Genomic DNA, 21346 nt, shown 5'->3' with positions numbered 1-21346 from the left:
CTCAGCTGGGCAGAAGCTCCAAGAGAGGGTGCTCAGCGGGATTGAGTTCAGTGGGCAGGTACAGCTGCTTGACATGTCTGAGGAGCTAGAAGCCCTGCCTCTGCTATCTCAGTCCCCAGGCAGTGAGCATTGTGCTCAGCTCACTGGTCTTGTGTGTGGGCTCCCCTGAGGAGGAGGGAGGCCTGGGCAAGGGAAGTGCCCTTCTCTGTTTCCAGAGAAGTCTGCGCCTGATCTGAATTTATAAGTGTTCTCCACTTCTGTGGTGTCCCCTCTCTTTCAGAAAGTCAAAATGTCTAAATTATGGCTTCAATTGCCCTTCCACTGACCAATTTCAGAGGTTCAGATCCTCTGCCTCTCAAAAACGGTGTGTGCTGATCACAGCCATCTTGGATCCCCCTCATTTTTATTTCTTTGTACTACAAAATTACTTGCTTTTGCTGTGTATGCCTTCCTTACACAGAATGGGAAAATCTTCCTTACACGGTATATAAAAATATAATTTAAATTTCCTAATTAGACTTGAATTAGAAATTTCCCACACTTGATTATGGACTGATATTCCTATAATTCTTCAGTGTGCACTGCCATTTCTAGCTATTTTCCAGTGTGCTTTTTATAGATAATGTTCTGCGACTTTCCTGGTAAGATCTAGTAGAGATTTATTTTCATTTATTATCTTTGGTATTTTTAGTGCATATTAAAAATCTATAAAAAACATTTCTTTACTGCTAGACTGTTCCTGTTTTATCTTCAACTATTACAACACCTGCCCAACTTTTTATTTTTCTGAAACTTTATTAAAATTGTTTTGCACTCATATGTGTGCTTTGTACATATTTTCGATATATTGTTTTTCTTGGTAAAATTATCTACTTTCTTAGAGCTGCTCTTGAAATCTAAATCTCTTTGAATTGAGGTCAGTCTGTTATCAAAACTATTTTATTTTGTTTTATATTTTTAGATGCATTTAAAATATTTTCCTTGAGAGCTTGTTTGGTGGATTTAGCAGGAGAACATGTTAACTTACATACCCTCAACCAATGGCTGGTTTTCCTCTATTTGGTGCAGGTCATTCTCTTTGACCCAGCTGCAGCTTCAGGAGTCACATGGTACAGTGAGGGAGGAAGGGGGCACCCACGTAGTCAGGGAGATCAAGGGAATCCACCCTGGCTATCAAGAGGGTGAAAAGTATTGCACTCTGCTAGTGGAAATCAACAATAAGATAACTGCTAATGACATCTTGTTATGCACATAAATCAGTGAATTAGCCCTCACCAGAGAGGATTCTTTCTGTAGATGGTAATTAAGACAGAAATCCACAACATGGCAATGTTCGGAGTGTGAGAGACCTTGGAGCTCTTATCGAACAGCAGAGAAACACTTAAAGAGATGTCCAGCATCCTTAGCCATCAGGGAGATGCAAATCAAAACGACCCTAAGATTTCACTTTACACCCATCAGAATGGCTAATATCAAAAACTCAAGTGACAACACATGCTGGAGAGGATGTAGAGAAAGGGGAACCCTCCTCCATTGCTGGTGGGAATGTAAACTTGTGCAACCATTTTGGAAATCAATCTGGAGCTTTCCCAGACAATTAGAAATAGCGATTCTACAAGATGCAGCTATACCACTCCTAGGCATATATCCAAAAGATGCTCAAGTACACAACAAAGACATTTGTGCAACCATGTTCATAGCAGCTCTATTCATAATAGCCAGAACCTAGAAACAACCCAGATGTCCCTCAAGGAGGAATGGATATAGAAATTGTGGTACATTTACATAATGGAATACTACTCAGCAATTAAAAACAAGGAAATTATGAAATTTGCAGGCAAATGGTGGGATCTAGAAAAGATCATCCTGAGTGAAGTATCCCAGAAGTGGAAAGACACACATGGTATATACTCACTTATAAGTGGATACTAGACCTGTAATATAGGGTAAACATACTATATGTACACCTAAAGAAGCTAAGTGAGAAGGAGGTCCCTGGGTAAGATGACCAATCCTCACTTAGAAAGACAAATGGGATGGACATTGGAAGAAGGAAAAAACAGGAAACAGGACAGGAGCCTACCAGAGAGGGCCTCTGAAAGACTTTACCCAGCAATGTACCCAAACAGATGCTGAGACTTATAGCCAAACTTTGGGCAGAGTGTAGGGAATCTTATGAAAGAAGCTGGAGATGGTTGGACCTGGAGGGGACAGGAGCTCCACAAGGAAACCAAAATATTTGGACACAGAGGTCTTTTCTAATACTGATATTCCAACCAAGGACCATGTATGGATATAACCTAGAACCCCTGCTCAGATGTAGCCCATGGCAGCTCAGTATCCAAGTATGTACCCTAGTAAGGGGAACAGGGACTATCTCTGACAAGGACTCAGTGGCCTGCTCTTTGACCCCCACCCCCGAAGGGGGAGAAGCCTTGCCAGGCCACAGAGGAGGACAATGCAGCCAGTCTTGATGAGACCTGATAAGCTAGGGTCAGATGGAATGGAGGAGGACCTTCCCTATCAGTGGATTTGGAGAGGGGAATGGGAGGAGATGTTGGAGGGAGCGTGGGATTTGGAGGTAATGAGGGAGGATGCTACAGCTGGGATACAAAGTGAATAAACTGTAATTAATATTAAAAAATAAAAATTTAATTAAAAAGTAGGATGTTTTTGTTAAGCCTTACCCTCAAGGCTCAGGGATCTCTGGAGAAGAAGAGGTGGAAAGTCTGTAAAACCAAAGATGGTGAGTGCCTCCAAGGATCCAGTGTCTTCCTTGAACAGCAGGATTAGTGCACATGAAACCACAGAGACTGTAACAGTACTAAAGAGACCTGTGCAGTTCAGACCAGACTCAACCCCAAAACTGACCGGGGGTGGGGGGTGGGGGTAGTCTCACACTTAACCTGCTGAGAAAGAGTCAGTCCGTTTTCTCCAATGCAGTCTCACCGTACTCCAGGGCAGCCCCCGTACCTAGGAGTAGTTGGTGAACCCAGCATGTTTTGTCATGGTTTTTCTTTTGATATTTTTGTATGTTTTCCTTGGGGAGCAGGGGAGGGAGAGAGAGAGAGAGAGAGCAAGAGCGAGCAAGTGAGAGAGAGAGAACATAAAATATGGGTAGGTAGGCGGGACCTGGGGCATCAACCGGCATGCAATCAGACATGCTCTTCTCTGGGTTGAAAGCTGCTGACCCTGAGTGCAGTGCTTAGCCTCGCATCCTGAGCGTAATATTTTAGCTTTTTATGGTAGCCAACCATGCTTGGCGAGACTGTCCTGCTTCAATGGCTGTAAAGGCCTGAATGATCATGGCTGCATTACACTGTTGTGAGACTCTAATCTTGCATATACACCACAGGCAAACCAAGGAGACCAACACCAGAAGGCCTGCTAACGCTCCCATGCCCGCCCATTCCTTCAGATGATTCATGGCTGCAGCAATCCATGATGATAATCCTGTGGCTAGTCCTGCATCCATTCTGGTAGAATTTGCCGTAACAATGGCCACTCTCAGCTGCTCCATCATAGTATCGAATTCTTCAGTCCAATTACCTAAAATATAGCTAGACAATTGTTTAGACAGATTTGCAGCACAGGAAAAATTCTCATATTGTATGAAAGGTATCGGGCGGGTCTGATGCTCTTTGGGTGGATGACACCTAAATGAACATCGGTACAAAGTCCCAATTTATTTCTAATATCAGAGATCAGACCTCTACTCTTGCCTGATGTATCTAAAACAAAAAGGGGGAACTGTAGAGAGCTGCGTAATGCCGTGCCTTAAAGATCGAGCTGGTTTCCACCTTCCACCTTCCCGATGGTGAGTGCTCTCTGTCACAAACAACTCCACATTTGGCTAAGGCTGAGGATCTGGCTTGCTTCCGTGTATGTGGACCTATCTGCAATGCCCACGTGGCAGGCTGGGGTTGGCTACCCAGAGGCTATTTTAAGCTGTGGGCTGGCTTTCCCCAGGGTCAGAAGATTGTTCAAGGTTCCTGAATAAACTGCATTGAGAAGAACAAAAAAAAAAAAAAAAAAAAAAAAAAAAGATGGGTAGGTAGGGATATGAAGATCAAATCATATTGCGTAAGTTTTAAATGAAGTATAACATATTAAAATGAGCAAGTATTTCTTATGTGTGTGTACTGTGTGTGTGACGTCAGAACATAACTTTTGGGTTGGTTCTCTGTACCAGAGTGAGTTCTGTGCTACAGATCAGGCCATTAGGCTTCCAATGCAAGTGCTTTTACTATTGCTGGCCCAAGTCCACAATTTCTTCCAGGCTCTAATTGGTCCTACTTTAGGTTTTTTTTTTTTTATTCTCCATATTCACTTGCTTTTGGGTAACAGTTCTTCCTTCCTTTATGTCTTATAGAACTTGAAATAAATTGTAAAGCTAAAAATTGTTTCATAATTTAATTTAGAATGGAATGAAAACCGCAATATATTTTAGCTTCATTTATTTTATTTGTGTACCTTTTTGTATATGTAAATTATACTTTACAGAAAAACTGTACCAAAATCAAATGTATAGTTTAAAAACAACTTAAGAAAAGATGTTCACAAAATTAACACTAAAGAAATAAAAATATAACTTTAATCTCCCTTAAATCAGCATGGGAAAGAATTTTCTTTAAAACATGTAATTATAAAAAAGCTTTCATATGAGTTTAAAAATTATTTTGTGCCTGGTATAGAAAAAAACTTTTGAAAGTTTTTCATGAGCACCTCAGAAAAGGAATGGCATTATTGAGTCCTATGCATGTTTTTAAATCTTAGTAATCTTATTATTGGGCCCCAGCTCCAGCTGATTTTCCTCTGAGCTCCTGCTCATGGTCTCTTGCCTTTGAGACTTTCCTGCTTGCTTTAATCCAAATTTCTTAGTGTTTTAGTGATTGTGCAGAGACTTAAAGGTTTGGGCAAAATTACTCGGTTAATGTATTATTAAAGATTGTTATAAGGTATTTTATTAAGTACTTGCTGAATATTGATCATTCACAGTTGCAGACGGAAATTATGTGGAATAATCTTTGCTCCATGCATTGGACAATGACCTCAGATCTCTCAATCAGTTCTGTTTCCTAAATGTCTAACTGAATGCATGTGGCCACTGAATATATAGAGACTTGAAATGTGCAAGGCAATGACAATGTGTTTACCTCAGCTCAAAACTGCTAAAAAAGTAACTTGGATAGTTTGTTATATATTTTGAATGTGTGTATATGTGTGGACACTTCCCAGAGCATGCCTATGGAGGTCAGAGGACTAGTTACCAGAGGCTTGAAGACTGGTTTGCGTGCAATTGCATTGCATGAGTGAGCTGGACCTGCTGGCCAGGCCTCTGGGAAACCATAGTATCTGGATCTGGTCTTTGCCTTCCATTTTTCTGTTGCTTAGAAAGCCTTGTACTGGTGCCAAGGGTTCTCTGTCTGTTATATTCTTATGGATATTCTCCTCACACTTTTGTAATTCTGAGTTAGGATGGAGCACATGGAAATTCCCCAGAGATAATGTAACCATCCTCGGATATTTAATCTTACCACTTTGCAATGGCTGTCCCAGGACTTTCCCTGGTTGTTTGAGTGAACTGGCAGGCAATCCTGGGAGTTTTTCCTGTGATAAGATTTAATGATAGAGAGCTTTTGCTTGGACTACGCTGAGGTGTTGTCAGTTACAATCTTTCTGCGTCTGTGATCTTATTCAGATGATGCCTTTTCTCCTTTTCATTCGGGTATATATTAATGATGGCAATATCTCTGGCATGTATGGATCTTCTGCCCCTAGCTAGGCTCTTTTTTTTAGTGGATAATTATAATTTATTTTTTAATTAAATTTTTATTTTTATATTAATTACAGTTTATTTACTTTGTATCCCGGCTGTAGTCCCCTCCCTCATTCCCTCCCAATCCCATCCTCCCTCCCTTATCTTCTTTCTCTCTGCCCCTCTCTAAATCCACTGAAGGGGACTCCTCCCCTTTCATCTGACCCTAGCTTATCTCTGTGGCCTGCTCTTCCCCCTGCAGTGGGAGGGAGAGGTCAAAGAGCTAGCCACTGAGTTAATTTCAGAGACATTCCCTGTTCTTCTTATTAGGACACCCACTTGGATAGCGAGCTGCCATAGGCTATGTCCAAGCAAGGGTTCTAGGTTATATTCATGCATGGTCCTTGGTTGGAGAATCAGTCTCAGAAAAGACCCCTGTGCCCAGATATATTCGGTCCTTGTGGAGCTCCTGTCCTCTCCAGGTCATACTAACTTCCCCTTCTTTCATAGGATTTCCTGCACTCTGCCCAAGGTTTGCTTATGAGTCTCAACTTCAAATCAATCTGGAGCTTTCTCAGACAATTAGGAATAGTGCTTCCTCAAGATCCAGCTATACTACTCCTAGGCATATATCCAAGAGATGCTCAAGTACACAAGGACATTTGTTCAACCATGTGCATATAGCAGCTTTATTTGTAATAGCCAGAAGCTGGAAACAATGCAGATGTCCCTCAATGGAGGAATGGATATAGAAATTGTGGTGTGTTTATACAATTAAAAACAAGGAAATAATGGAATTAAAAACAAGGAAATAATGGAATTTGTAGGCAAGTGGTGGGATCTAGAAAAGATAATCCTGAGTGCGGTATCCCAGAAGCAGATAGTATATACTCATAAGTGGATACTAGACCTATAATATAGGATAAACATACTAAAATCTGTACACCTAAAGAAGCTAAGTCAGAAGGAGGACCCAGGGTAAGATGATAATTCCTAACTCAGAAAGACAGAAGAGGTAGATATTGGAAATAGGAGAAAACAAGAAACAGGACAGGAGCCTGCCATAAAGGGCCTCTGAAAGATGCTAGCTAGGTTCTTATTGTGGAACAAGCAAACAATGAGACATGGTGACATTGGACCAGTAAACCTCTGATTTGTGAAAAGATTGCATCTGCATGGAAGCAATTGCCTGCAAAATTTTGTGATCTTCTGCACATGCCTTGCCATCCACGTAGCCTCTAAATAGATAAAGTATTCACGATATTTTAAAACTTACATTCACTTATCTTTCCTTCTATTACTATAGTTCTTTGAGAGAAGATTTGAGGGATGTGTATTAACTCTGGGATCTTCTATAATTGTTTCAATTATAACTATTTTAAAAATTAGGGCAGTAGATTTTCCTTTTCTTTTTTAAAGATTTCTTTATTATTTATATGGAGGTGGTTTGCATGTATTTAATGCACCACATATGTGAGGTACCCACAGAGGCCATAATAGAGCAGAAGATCACCCTGGATAATGAGGGGTATAAACCAGTATTGGGGACTAAGCCTTGGTCCTCTGCAAGAACAACAAGTACTCTTAATTAAATTTGGAGCCATTTCTGTAGCCTTGATCTTTCTTTAGTAGATGGTGGCTTATAATTTTAATTGTAACTTTACTCGTCCATCAATAATTTGAGTTACAGTTTTCAATTTAGCCTTACTTGGGCATATGTCATATAATAACTAAATAAATGTCATATATAAATAGATAACTAAACAACATACGTATCAATAAATAAATGTCATACATGTGTATATGTACATATATGTACCAATGTGCTAAGTAAGCTATAAAAACATTGTTTTATATTAATCAGCTAAAAAAAATCTGAAAGTTCTCACTTATTCAAGTTTTAGAAGTCAACTGGCAGGCAGATGTTTAGAATGTCAATAGCATGCTTTATATAATTGCTTTTCCTGATTTGGTGGGGGTAGCAATCTCATGATTTAGTTACAAGGCAAAAATAAATCTGGAGGTTAGGATAAGTTTACCATTATTTGGCCCGGCGTATTTAAGATGCGGACAATATCTAAATATTTCAGCACCAACTAGATGATCCTCTTTTTTTATTTTTGTTGTATTTTTCAATTCTCATTGGGTATAATCATTGAACGTGGCACTTGTTAAGTAAGGAGATTTTCATGTAGCTACTCACTGTTTTGAGCACATGCCCTCCTCATTTCCTTCATCCTTCTCTTTTTTGCCCTTACAGATGTCACTATGGAATTAAAAAAAAAAAAAAAAAAAAAAAACTAAAAATAGGTAAGCCCTTTAAGAATCACACTTTTCTGTGTCTCCTGGAGAAAGAAGAATTCTGAGATCCAAGTCATGAAAAGGATGTGCGTCACTGCTGCTTGGAAGACAGAGTGGCTAAATGAAAAGAAATGGAGGTGCCACATCAGAGGCAGACTGGCACCTGGCTCTGTTGCTCTCCTTGTGGAACTCCTGTCCCCTGCAGGTCCTTCTATCTCCACCTTTTTTTTCACAAGATTCCCTGCACTCTGCCCAAGTTTGGCTATGAGTCTCAGCTTCTGCATTGATACCTTGATCAGTAGAGCCTTTCAGAGGCCCTCTGTGGTAGGCTTCTGTCCTGTTCCCTGTTTTCTCCTGCTTCAGATGTTTGTCGAGTTTGTCCTGCTGAATAAGGATTGAGCATCTTCCTTAGGGTCTTACTTGTTGTTTAGCTTCTTTAGGAGTATACATTATAGTATGTTTATCCTATATTACATGACTAATCTCCACTTATGAGTGAGAATACACCATGTGTTTCTTTCTGCTTTTGGGATAACTCATGCAAGATGTTCGTTTCTAGTTCTCATCATTTGCCTGAAAATTTCATGATTTCCACATTTTTATTTAAATTAATTAATTTTTTGTGATATTTCATTTTTATTTTTTATGAATTACACTTCATTCACTTTGTATCTCCCCTGTAGCACCCTCCCTCCTCCCCTCCCAATCCCTCTCTTCCTTCCCCTTCTCCACGAATGCCCTCCCCAAGTCCACTGATAGGGGAGGTCTTCTTTTCCTTTCTTCTGATCCTAGTCTATCAGGTCTCATCAGGAGTGGCTGCATTATCTTCCTCAATGGCCTGGTAAGGCTGCTCCTCCCTCAAGGGGAGGTGATCAAAGAACAGGCCAATCAGTTCATGTCAGAGACAGTCCCTGTTCCCATTACTATGGAATCCACTTGGACACTGACTGTCATGGGCTAAATCTGTGCAGGGGTTCTAGGTTTGAGTATCAGTCTCAAGAAAGACCCTTGTGATCAGTATTTTTTTTTAATTTACAGTTTTTTCACTTTATATCCCAGCTGTAGCTCCCTCCCTCATCCCCTTCCAATTCCATACTCCCTCCCTCTTCTCCGCCTGTGCCTCTCCCCTAGTCCACTGATAGGGGAGGTCCTCCTCCCCTTTCCTCTGACCCCAGCCTATCAAGTCTCATCAGGACTGGCTGCATTGTCTTCCTCTGTGGCCTGGTAAAGCTGCTCCACCTTCAGGGGGAGGTGATCCAAGAGCCAACCACTGAGTTCATGTCAGAGATAGTCCCTGTTCCCATTACTAGGGAACATATTTGGAGACTGAGCTGCCATGGGCTACATCTCTGCAGGGGTTCTAGATTATCTCCATGCATGGTCCTTGGTTGGAGTATCAGTCTCAGAAAAGACCCCAGAGCCCAGAATTTTTGGTTCTGAACTTTCCTTGTAGAACTCCTGTTCCCTCCAGGTCTTCTATCTCCCCCATCTTTTTTAAGATTCCCTGTTCTCTGCCCATAGTTTGACTGTGAGTCTCAGCATCTGCTTTGGTAAAAGGAATCTATCAAGAACATTTTCCACTTCATTTAAATTTTCAAATTTTGTGGCATATAGGTTTTTCAAGTAAGACCTAAGGATTCTTTGAATTTCCTCGGTGTCTGTCATTATGTCCCCCTTTTCATTTTTGATTTTGCTGATTTGGATAATTTCTCTCTGCCTTTTAGCTAATTTGGCTAAGGGTTTGTCTATCTTGCTGATTTTCTCAAAGAATCAGCTCTTGGTTTCATTGATTCTTTGAATTGATTTCTTTGTTTCTAACTCATGGATTTTGGCTCTGAGTTTGCTTATTTCCAATTGTCTACTTCTCTTGGGTGTGGATGCTTCTTTTCTTTCTAGGGCTTTAATGTGTGCTGTTAAGTTGCTTGTATGAGATGTCTCAAACTTCTTTCTGAAGGCACTTAGTGCTACAAATTTTCCTCTTAGCACTGCTTTCATTGTGTCCCATAAATTTGTGTAAGTTGTGCCTTCATTTTCATTGAATTTTAGGAAGTCTATAATTTCTTTTTTTTAAAAATTTATTCTCTGATCCAGCTGTTGTTGAGTAGAGAGTTCTTTAGTGTCCGTTCATGTGTAGCCTTTTTGTTATTTCTGTTGTTGAGGTCTAGTTTTAGGCCACAGTGGTTTGATAAGATACAAGGGATTATTTCAATCTTCTTGTGTCTGTTGAGGCTTGCTTTGTGTCTGACTATATGGTCTATTTTGGAGAAGGTTGCATAGGGTGCTGAGAAGAAGGTATACTCTTTTGAGTTTGGGTAAAATGTACTATAGGCATCTATTAGGTCCATTTACTTAGGACCTCTGTAAGTGTCATTATTTCCCTATTTAGCGTCTGTCTTGATGATCTGTTCTTTGGTGAGAGTGTTGAAGTCTCCCACTATTAAGGTGTTGGGATTGATGTGTGATTTGAACTTCAATAATGTTTCATTTGTGAATGCATGTGCTCTTATATTTGGGGCATAGATGTTCAGGATTTTGATGTTGTAATGGTGGATTTTTCCTTTGATGAGAATGAAATTTCCCTCTTTTTTGATTAAGTTTGCTTAAAAGTATTTTATTATATATTAGGATAGCTAGTCTAGCTTGTTTTCTGGGTCTGTTTGCTTGAAAAAACCTTTTTCCAGCCCTTTACTCTGAGGTAGTATATGTCATTGTTGCAAACTTGTGTTTCTTGGATGCAGCAGAATGTTGGATCCTGTTTCTGCAACCATTCTGTTAGTCTGTGTCTTTTTTTGGAGAGTTGAGTCATTTGATGTTGATAGGTAATAGTGACCAAAGAATGTTAGTTCTTTTTATTGTGGAGTTGGTTGTGATAATGTTTGTGTGCTTGTTTTCTTTTGATTTTTGTTGTGAGGTTATCTATGTCCTGTGTTTTCTTGGCTGTGGTTATTTCATTAGATTGGAGTTTTCCTTCTAGTATCTTCTGTGGGCTGGGTTGTTATGTAGATATTGTTTAAGTTTAGTTTTGTCATGGAATATTTTGTTTTCTCCATCTATGTTGATTTAAAGTTTGCTGGCTATAGTAGTCTGGTTTGACATCTGTGTTCTCTTAGAGTCTTCATGACATCTGTCCAGGCCATTCTGGCTTTTATGATTTCTGTTGAGAAGTCTGATGTGATTCTGATAGGTCTACCTTTGTATGTTACTTGGCCTTTCCCTTGCTGGTTTTAATATTTTTTCTTTGTTCTATAGATTTAGTATTTTTGACTATTATGTGAAGTGAAGAGTTTCTTTTCTGGTCTAGTCTATTTGGTGTTCTGTAGGCCTCTTGTATGTTTATGGACATCTCTTTCTTTAAGTTCGGAAGATTTTTTTTTTCTATGATTTTCTCGAAAATATTTTCTCGGCCTTGTAGCCTGGAATCTTCTTTTTCATCAATTCCTATTATTCTTAGATTTAGTCTTTTCATGGCATCCTTGATTTCTTGGATGTTTTGTATTCGGGACTTTTCTGATTTTGCTTTTTCTTTGAGTGATGTATCAATTTCTGCAACTGTATCATCAGCGCCTGAGATTCTCTCTTCTATCTCTTGTGTTCTGTTGGTGATGCTTACCTTTGTGGTTCCTGATATTTAAGTTCTCCTGCTTCAGATTTTTCTCTGATTGTGTTTTCTTTATTGATTTTAATTCTGTTTTCATGCCTTGTACCATTTCCTTCATCTGTTTGAATGTGGATTCCTGTCTTTCCATGATGGCATCTATTTTTTTTTATTTGATTCCTATTCATGTGCCATTATTTTTGTGGCTATACTTGCCTCTATTTCTTTTGAGAGCTTTGTTCCTTTTCTATTTATGTGCCTTCATTTGTGTGACTACATTTGCTTGTATTTCTTTGAGAGTTTTGTTTGTTTCCTCTTTATGTGCCTCTAATAACTGAATAAGCATGGATTTTAAATCATTTTCCTATGTTTCTGATTGATTAAAATATTCATTGTTTTGGGGGTTTGTTGGTGATTTTTGTTGGATGTGTTCTTATTCCTGCCTCTAGCCATCTGAAACCCAGGTGCCTTTGCTGTTTGTTCCTAGACCCAATACTGCAGACTAGGTCTGTCTGTCTCTGGAGTTCATAGTGTTCTTCAGGAAGATGAGAGAGTTCCACCACTTTGAGAGTGGGTGTTGGTGTTTCAGATGCAGCTAAGGGAGGAAGATCATAGGCACAAGTGTACAAGTGGAGGAGTGTGGGTGTAGGTGTGCTTGCCTGTAAGGATGAAAAGTAAGGGAGGAACACAAGTTGTAGTGCAGGAGCTGTTTGCTGTTTACAAGCTCAGTATGCATGTGCAGGTTCCCTGAATGGCTCAGTGACCCACAGGCCTGTCTTGGTATTGTACTCCAAGTGCTCAGACCTGCCTGAGCTGCACCATCTTGGCTCCAGGGATTGTTTAGCTGGACTGTACTGGGAAATCCACAGAATAGGGCCTTCAATGTTGAGAAAACTATTGCAGAGATCCCCATGTTGCCCACAGTAGGGGTTTGTCTGAGAGGGAACCAATGTCTGGCTGCTAGTGTAGAGGGACCCAGATCTGGGACCCTGTGTGCACCCTTTCTCAGAAGTACTTACTCATATAGCACAGAGTGCATAGGTGTACTCACAGGTGGGTGTGCAAGGAGCAGAGGGCCCTTGAACTCTCTCACAGGCCTAAATGATGAGCTCAGAAAGCCCACAGTTTTCTCCTCTCATATTTGGGTCCCTTGTTTGGCAGTTAGAGTAAGGAGGTGCCCAATCCCTACAGTTGTGTCCTCCCTTCCTCTGCCACAGCATGAAGGTGCATGGGGTTGATAGTTTGCCTGTCTCACAGATATCCATGGGGCATGGGCGATTGTGTGTGGGAAGATGAATCCAATCTGTCCCGGGTCACGGGTTGTCCCGTCTAGCTTGGGAAGCCTCAGAGTGGATGCTCTGGCTTCAGACTCACATCCACTCACCAGTTTTGGAGTTTCAGATCTTCTGCCCTTCAGAAAAGGTAGGCGCTGGTCATTGCCATCTTGGAGAGTCCTTGAAATTCAGTTTATTGATTAGAAGCAGTCTTTCTACTTCTGGGTTACCTGACTCAAGATGATCTTTTGTAGTTTTCACCATTTGCCTGAAAATTTCATGATTTCCTTGTTTTTAATAGCTGAGTAGTATTCCATTGTGTAAATGTACCACAATTTCTGTATCCATTCCTCCTTTGAGGGGCATCTGGGTTCTTTCCAGCTTCTGGCTATTACGAAGAAAGCTGCTACAAACATGGTTGAGCAAATGTCTTTGTATACTTGAGCATTTTTTGGGTATATGCCTAGGAATAGTAAAGCTGCATGTAGAGGTTGTGCTATTCCTAATTTTCTGAGAAAGCACCAGGTTAATTTCCAAAGTGATTGTATAATTTTACACTCCCATCAGCAGTGGAGGATGGTTCTCTTTTCTCTACATCCTCTCCAGCATGTGCTGTCACTTGAGTTTTTGATCTTAGCATTCTGATGGGTTTAAGTTGAAATCTCAAGATTGCCTAAAACCCTGGTTCAGATGTAGGCCATAGACTCAGTCTCCAAGTGGAGTCCCCAATAAGGGGAGTAAGGACTTTCTTTGATATGAACTCAGTGGCAAGCTCTCTGATCTTTCCCCCTGGGTGGTGCAGCCTTTCCAGTCCACAGAGGAAGACAATGCAAACAGACCTGATGAGACCTGATAAACTAGGCTAAAATAGAAGGGGAAGTGGACCTCCCTTTCTATTTTGACTGGGGTGGGGGCATAGGTGCAGTAGAGGGAGAGAGAGAGGGATTGGAAGGAGAAGAGGGAGGAGGCTACAGCCAGGATACAAACTGAGTATATTGTAATAAATGATAATAATAAAAAAGAATTCTATTGAGTCAGCTCTATTGCCACCAAACATAGATTCTTTCTTTCTTTCTTTCTCTTTCTTTTCTTTCTTTCTTTCTTTCTTTCTTTCTTTCTTTCTTTCTTTCTTTCTTTCTTTCTTTCTTTCTTTCGTTCTCTCTCTCTCCTCTTCTTATTTTTATAGCAATTGTTACTGACATTTTACAGAGAAACCTGAACATGTTTCACAAATTAATTGCCATAGAATTTCAGTAAGTTCCTAGTAAAACCAAACTGAATATCTTTTGGAGTGAAACAAAATCCTCTGTCTTCATAGATTTTTTGAAAGAAAGTTACATTTAAATACATTGTAAGCTGTTTACCATATGTCCCCAAAATATCCTTTTCCAGCATATTATCTAAAGGATCTCCAAATGGTGCTTTTGATCCCCAGAACATTTTCCAGGATATTCACAAGTTCAGACTTCAGGGCCTTTCCTTCCTTCCTCTGTTCCTTTGTTCTTTTTGTTCTTCTGTTCCTGCTTTTCTTTCTTTTTTCTTTCTTTCTTTCTTTCTTTCTTTCTTTCTTTCTTTCTTTCTTTCTTTCCTTCCTTCTTTCCTTCCTTCTTTCTTCCTTTCTTTGTTTTTCATCTCAATCACAGTCCCCTTCCTCGTTTCCTCCCTGTCCCACCCTCTTCTCCCTTTCTCCCCTTTCCTTCCCCTCAGAAAAGTTAGTCCCCCTCCCACACTTACCAACCCACCCTGACACATCAAGTGGCATGAGGACTAAGAGCATCCTTTTCCACCGAGGGCAGACAAGGCAGCCCAAGTAGAGGAAAGTGATGGACAAGCAGGCAACAGAGTCCATGTCAGAGATAGCTACAACCCCCCTTCCTAGGGGACCCTGCAGTTGCCCTCAGTAAGAAATCATCATCAGTGACATCAACTGAGACTCATCACACAGTTACCATTATCAAACTGAAGAGAATATATACAACTCCAAAAGTATACTTGGAGTCCACTAAATACAATATAACAGCACACAGGATATTTAACAGTGATCTATAGGTTCTATGTAACGTAGTCGCCAATAAGCCACCTTGGTAAAGCGTGACATGTGTTTTAGACAGCTTTCTTCAGTTTTGCTTCTAAGACTTCTCAAATACATTAGATTCCGAATGTAACAGAAGAAAAAAAATTATCTAAAAACAAAAATCATACAAACATGAACATGGACAAATAGTCAGGCGTTTCTTATTTCAGAGTTTCTCATGGGAATTAACATCTACTGGGCTTTTTTTTTTTTTTTTTTTTTTTTTTTTTTTTTTTTTTTTTTTGCCCAGACACGCTCTTATTATGGTTTTAACCTTCCCAGGTACAATTAATTAATGTATGTGTAGCAAGACACTGAATTTTGGACACTATGAACACAATTTGAAACGTTTAAAAAAAGAGAGGCAAAGAAAGAGTTGAGAGTGAGTCTTACAAATAAACTGCTCCCCCCACCCCCCGTATGTGCAAACTGCTGGGTGTGTACTGGTGTGTGGATAGCTTAAGGTGGGATCTGGTAGAGAAGCACTCATTTCAGAACCCAGAGAAGTAGGTTATAGGAAGCAGGAGAAATTGCAAAAATGCCTAAGGGAGAGCTCACTTCCTGCCAGCTGACACCTTTGGACAACTGCACTGTGTGGGAGAGGTGTACAGTAATGAAGGGTGCATGAGGCAGACACTGCATAAAAAGCCCCTTTTTGCTGGACTAAATCCAGTTAGTTTGCTGAAATTACTACTACGATTTGTCCTGCTGGTCTGTCCTGCCTGATGACTTTCTTCTCTGGGGACTAGCCTTCTGTGAGGAGAGAGGAAGGAGAGAAAGCTAGGAGTGTCAGCCTGATGGTCTGAGCATGGAGGAAAAAGAAGATGCACAGATTCCTCCTAGGGTGAGGAAGTTGGCTACTACTGCCTACCCACTGCCTCCAGAAAAGCATCATCAGCTAAAACTGGGGCTGAGCTTTAATAATAGCTTTAATAATAACAGTATTTATAAAACATCTCTCTCTCTGAAAGAACTGAAAGCACTTCCCACTCACAGTCTTACCATGTGTGAGTGGGCCCAGCTACTCTACCCAGCGAGGCAAGAAGCACAACTGGGGACCATTGTTTGCTTTCTACTGTAGAGCACTGTACAAGCCTGAAGCATGGAGCTTGCACAGGCTCGAGTACCCGCCTCCTCCTCATGAACTCCTTATATTGTTTCTGTTTCCCAGCCATGCCCACTCTCCACCCCCAAACACACACACACACACACACACACACACACACACACACACACACACACACTCACCACAGGGATCAAAGTGAGCAAAATAGCCAAAAACTAAAACTTTTCAAGCAAACTGTAACTTTTAAATACGTTTGTTAAGTTCCTCAGATTTTATATCTCATCCGGCACTGAGTTCATCTTTTCTTGAGTCTGATTATCCACTGCATCTTGTCAGTAGCCTTAGATATGAAATCTGTGCCCTACAGGCTGTGAGTTAAAAGTCCACTGATTTTTAGTTTGTTTTTACATGTTTCATTTCTCATATTTATTATGCAGTGCTGGTGATTTTGAAGCATGAGCGAAAGCCAGAACCGAAGAAAGGCGTTGCTTTTGAAAACCTTGATACCTATGGACAGTAATACCAGTAAAAAGGTATAAACACAGGCGCTGAATTCATTTTTAATATTCATACACCCTTAAGAATTAATCACTCATCATTTCTGATGAGTATTTTTGTTAGTTGTTAATCTGCTGTAACATTTTTTTTGTGTATTTTCTTAGACTGAAAGTTTTCTTTTTTTTTTCTTTTTAATTTTCTCTTCTGCCCACTTAGGCAGTGTGAATTCAAGATTGCCAAAGATAGGAAATCAATTCAGTGACTCATTTCCTAGATTATACAAATAATGTGGAAAAGTGTGGATACGCCCAGCAAAGATTGTTGAGTAAGAGATGATTAACTTAAAAAATTAGAATGTGTTCATCCGAATGGGGAAAGCATGATTCTGGATGACTCGGAATTGCGGCATACTTTTTGGTGGTTTAATTTTATTTACAGCTTTCTTTATTTTTTTTTTTCTCACAAAGAGAAGAAACATTGGGAATTGATAAGCTAAATGAAAGTTTAGGTCTTTTTCAATTACAAAAAGCTTATGCCTCTTACCTATTTTCAAATTATGTATAGCCTCTAAATATACATTTATATCAAATGTGAATACTATCCACTGAATAAAGAAAACGTTTTATTTGGAGACAGGAAAAGATTGTATGTTGTGGAAGGCAGGGTTAGGGCAACATTTCTCAAAGCTCAGGCAGGCTTTAGTTTCATGGTGTAGCTGAGGTTGGTCTTGAATTCTTGAACCAGTACTCTCTGATAGCTGACAGTTGGGGTTAGAGGCAAGGTCACTATGTCAGGCTCATCTTAAAAAAAATGTTTATAAAAGCTAGTCATATGACTTAACTATATGAAAACCTAAAACTCTTGTGCAGAAATTTATTCCTGTGACAGAAATATCATCCTTACCACTTGCCAAGCTTTTCTAGTCAGTGGTCTGTCACTCAGGCCGCTTAGTTCTTTGATAATCTCATCTTAACCGAGTTAGAGTGGCTAAGATCATAAAAGAAAACAAGAATAAATGTTGGAATAGATGAGGGTAGGGAAGAACATTAAGAGTAGTTACTTCCTGTTGTTCAAAATAAAAAAAAAATAGTGCATCTACTAGGGAAATCTGTGTGAATATCCTGAAAAAGTAGGATTTAGGAGTAAATCCATCATATGATCCAGATATTTCACTTCTTGGCACACACCCAAAGGAGTTTATATCCTACAACAGAGGCATTCACACATCCATACTCATTGACACTAGTCACAATATTTGGAAAAATAGAATCGAGATAGATGCCTATATCCTAGATTCTGAGGAATGGGTAATGAAGATGCAGTATATATACACAATCGAATGTGGAGTATTTTCAAAAGTGATGGGGTGGTAGCATCATGTAGATGATATGAGAATGGAGAAGTTGAATACTGGTGGTGGAAAAGTTTTAAGCATGGAGGCCTCAGTGCCCTAGATACTTGTGCCTGTTAAACAATTTGAAGTGGATTTACAAAAAATCATATGCATCCTGTAACCAAATCAGAAACATTTTTAAAGGAAGATTTTGAAGAGTGATACCCTTCATGGGTAGATAAAGGTGCGCCTATAAGATGTCAAACACTAAACAAAAACCGGGTGCCAGACTGGGATAACCCCCATCAAGTTGTTGCTCTAGGGAACCCCAGAAGCGCCCCTCCCCCAACATGGACTATAGCCATTCCTTGTGGTTGCCAACCAGAACTAGGTGCTAAGACTCTTGATGGAGACTCTGCTTCCTTTGGTTGCATGCTATAGAGAACTGAAGCTAGAACTGACTTGGAAATTCCTTGCTGGTGCTTAGGTTTCACAGTCCTAGAAGTGGCTATGTGAAAATTTAAGAGCTGCAGAAAAAAAGGGGAGGCTAAAACATAGGCATCACAGCCAGAAACTCATGGTAGATGAGGGTCTTACACTTACAGAGGCTCTGCACAGGAACTGGGCTGCCAACACCTGCAAGGATGCAGGAAGGACTGAGGAGACCCCACAGCTCTCTGTTGAGCTATTCTCAAACTCAAGGAGAAGTGTAGTTATTGCTTTCCATTTTACTGCTTTTCATTTTAACTCCAGGAGATGCCATTGGGCTCCAATGCAAGGTTCCGAACGAATGCTCATGTGGATGATCCTGGTTACACTATCTGGGTCACCTAATAAATTCAATGTCATAAACCTGGGAGGGGTACTGTATGAATGGAGATTTGTTAGACAGGGATGGGACTGACAAAAGAAAGCATGTGGGTGAAGTTACCTATCATCTATCTATCTATCTATCTATCTATCTATCTATCTATCTATCTACCTACCTAACTGTCTGTCTGTCTGTCTATCTGGTATTATGAAATATCAAACTATCTAATTAAACTAACTAAAACCAAGAAAGAAAGAAGGGAAGGAATGGAAGAGTGAATTAGTTAATTATGAATAAACAGTTCAATATGCAAATATAGTTTCAATGTTAGTAGCATATCTTAGAGTATGTATAAATTTTAAGAGCAGTGTTTATTTTGAGTAGAATAGTTTTAATTAGAAAATTTACGGATTTAATTTTCATTATTGCTAAATCATTGATTCTATTCTTGGTTTCTGAAATTTTAATATTGTATGCACTGCTTGGTAGAATACTCACATTCATTTAAAATTTATACAATTTTGATGTGTTTTTCAGAAATTAAAGTTTGATATGTACTAGAATTTTAAGAATTGAAGATGCTTTTGTTGTTCTGTCAAATAAAGGTTATAAGATTGACACTATAAAGAACATTTATGAAGCATATTTTAAGTTAACATTGTATGCAATTAGCTACTTCTCATCGTTATGACAAAATACTTCACATAAACAGCTTACAGAGGAGAAATACATTTTGTCTTAAATCATAGCAGAGGAGGTAGGGAAAGTGATTTCTCCACCTGTGTTAGCAAGAACTCACAGTGCAGATTTTAACATCTCATGGAGTGAAGAAAACAGAGTTCACCAACTATAATATGTTAGGCCCTGCACACAGTCAGCCACTTTCTCTAGCCAGCCTCCACCTCATAAAGGGTTTGTAATCTCCTAAAGCATGAGCTTGTTGTGGACATTTCACACTCACATGAGCGATTAATTGGTCGTCAAGAGAAAAATTAATGTATCTTAAGATGAATAAAATTGAGACCAAGTGAGGCACTGGGGCAAAGAGCTAAAAAAAAAAAAAAAAAGAAAAAGAAAAAGAAAAAAAAAGGCCTACCATTCAGGCCTTTGGAGCAGAAATTGACAGCACTGTTCTCTGGGTTTGGTCTAGCACACAACTGAGTGGTTTAGGGCATCAAGTATTGCTGAGGTTATCAGAAAACATTAAAGTAGGTAAAAATAAAACCACCAAAGAGCAAAACTTACTACCATGTTTTAGCTTATGCTTTTCTTTCAGAAATGTTTCTAAAGATATGTATTTTTTCCTACTGCTCCATTGTTACTATTGCATGTAATTAGTACCATCTTCACTTAAAATGTACCAGCCTGCATGGATACATTTATAGATATATTACAGTGAACTCAGGATAAGTTTGTAGTCTTATTTATACATAGAATGTCCTTGAAAACTTATTCATTTAGTAAAGTTGACAAACAACATACAGAAACCTGATAAACCTATGAGCTAGGTATATTGTTGAAACCCAAGAATAGAAGATTGACTAATTATAATAGCTGTATTGGAGCAGTAGAAATAAAAACATTTTTTTGCTCTTTTTCTTTGTATTTTAATGTGTCTAGATTTTACAGGGTCCCCCACAGGAGTGCATGCATTATTATTATTATTTTTTTATTACCAGGCCACAGAGGAAGACAATGCAGCCACTCCTGATGAGACCTAATAGACTAGGATCAGAAGGAAGGAAAAAAAGACCTCCCTTATCAGTGGACTTGGGGAGGGGCATGCATGCAGAAGGAGAAGGAAGAGAGGGATTGGGACGGAAGGTGGGAAGGAACTACAGCGGGGATACAAAGTGAATATAGTGTAATTAATAAAGTAAAAACATTTTTAATACACTGAAAACTGAATTTTCTTTTTTACATTAATTTATTTTTATTAATTAAAATTTATTCATTTTGCATAATACCTGTAGCTCCCTCCCTTGTCCTCTCACAATCCCACCCTTCCTTCCTCTTCTCCTCCCATGCACCTCTGCCCTCAGACCACTGGTAGGGGGAGGTTCTCCTATCCTTCCACCTGACCCTAGCCTATTTCATTAGGACTGGCTGCATTATCTTTCTCTGATAGGGCTGTTCCCCTCTCAGGGGGAGGTGATCAAAGAACCAGCCACTGTGTTCATATCAGAGACAGTCCCTGTCCACTTAGTAGGGAACACACTTGGACACTGAGCTGCCATGAGCTACAACTGAGGAGGAGTTCTAGGTTATATCCATGAATGGTCCTTGTTTGGTGTATCAGTCTCAGAAAAGACTCCTGTGACCAGATTTTTTGGTTCTGTTGCTCTCCTTGTGGTGCTCCATTCCTATCCAGGTCTTTCTATGACCCCCTAATACATGAGATTCCCTGCATTCTGCCCAAAGTTTGGTTTTGAGCCTCAGCATCTGTTTTGATACCCTACTGGGTAGAGTCTTTCTGAGGCCCTCTGTGGTAGGCTCCTGTCCTGTTTCTTGTTTTCTCCCTCTTCTAATGTCCATCCCATTTGCCTTTCTGAGAAAGGATTGATCATCTTACCCAGGATCCTCCTTCTTGCTTATCTTCTTTAGGTGTACAGATTTTAGTATGTTTGTCCTATATT

This window comes from Meriones unguiculatus, chromosome 1 (assembly GCF_030254825.1).
Source record: "Meriones unguiculatus strain TT.TT164.6M chromosome 1, Bangor_MerUng_6.1, whole genome shotgun sequence".
Classification (NCBI taxonomy): domain Eukaryota; kingdom Metazoa; phylum Chordata; class Mammalia; order Rodentia; family Muridae; genus Meriones; species Meriones unguiculatus.
This window is presented reverse-complemented; position numbering follows the sequence as displayed.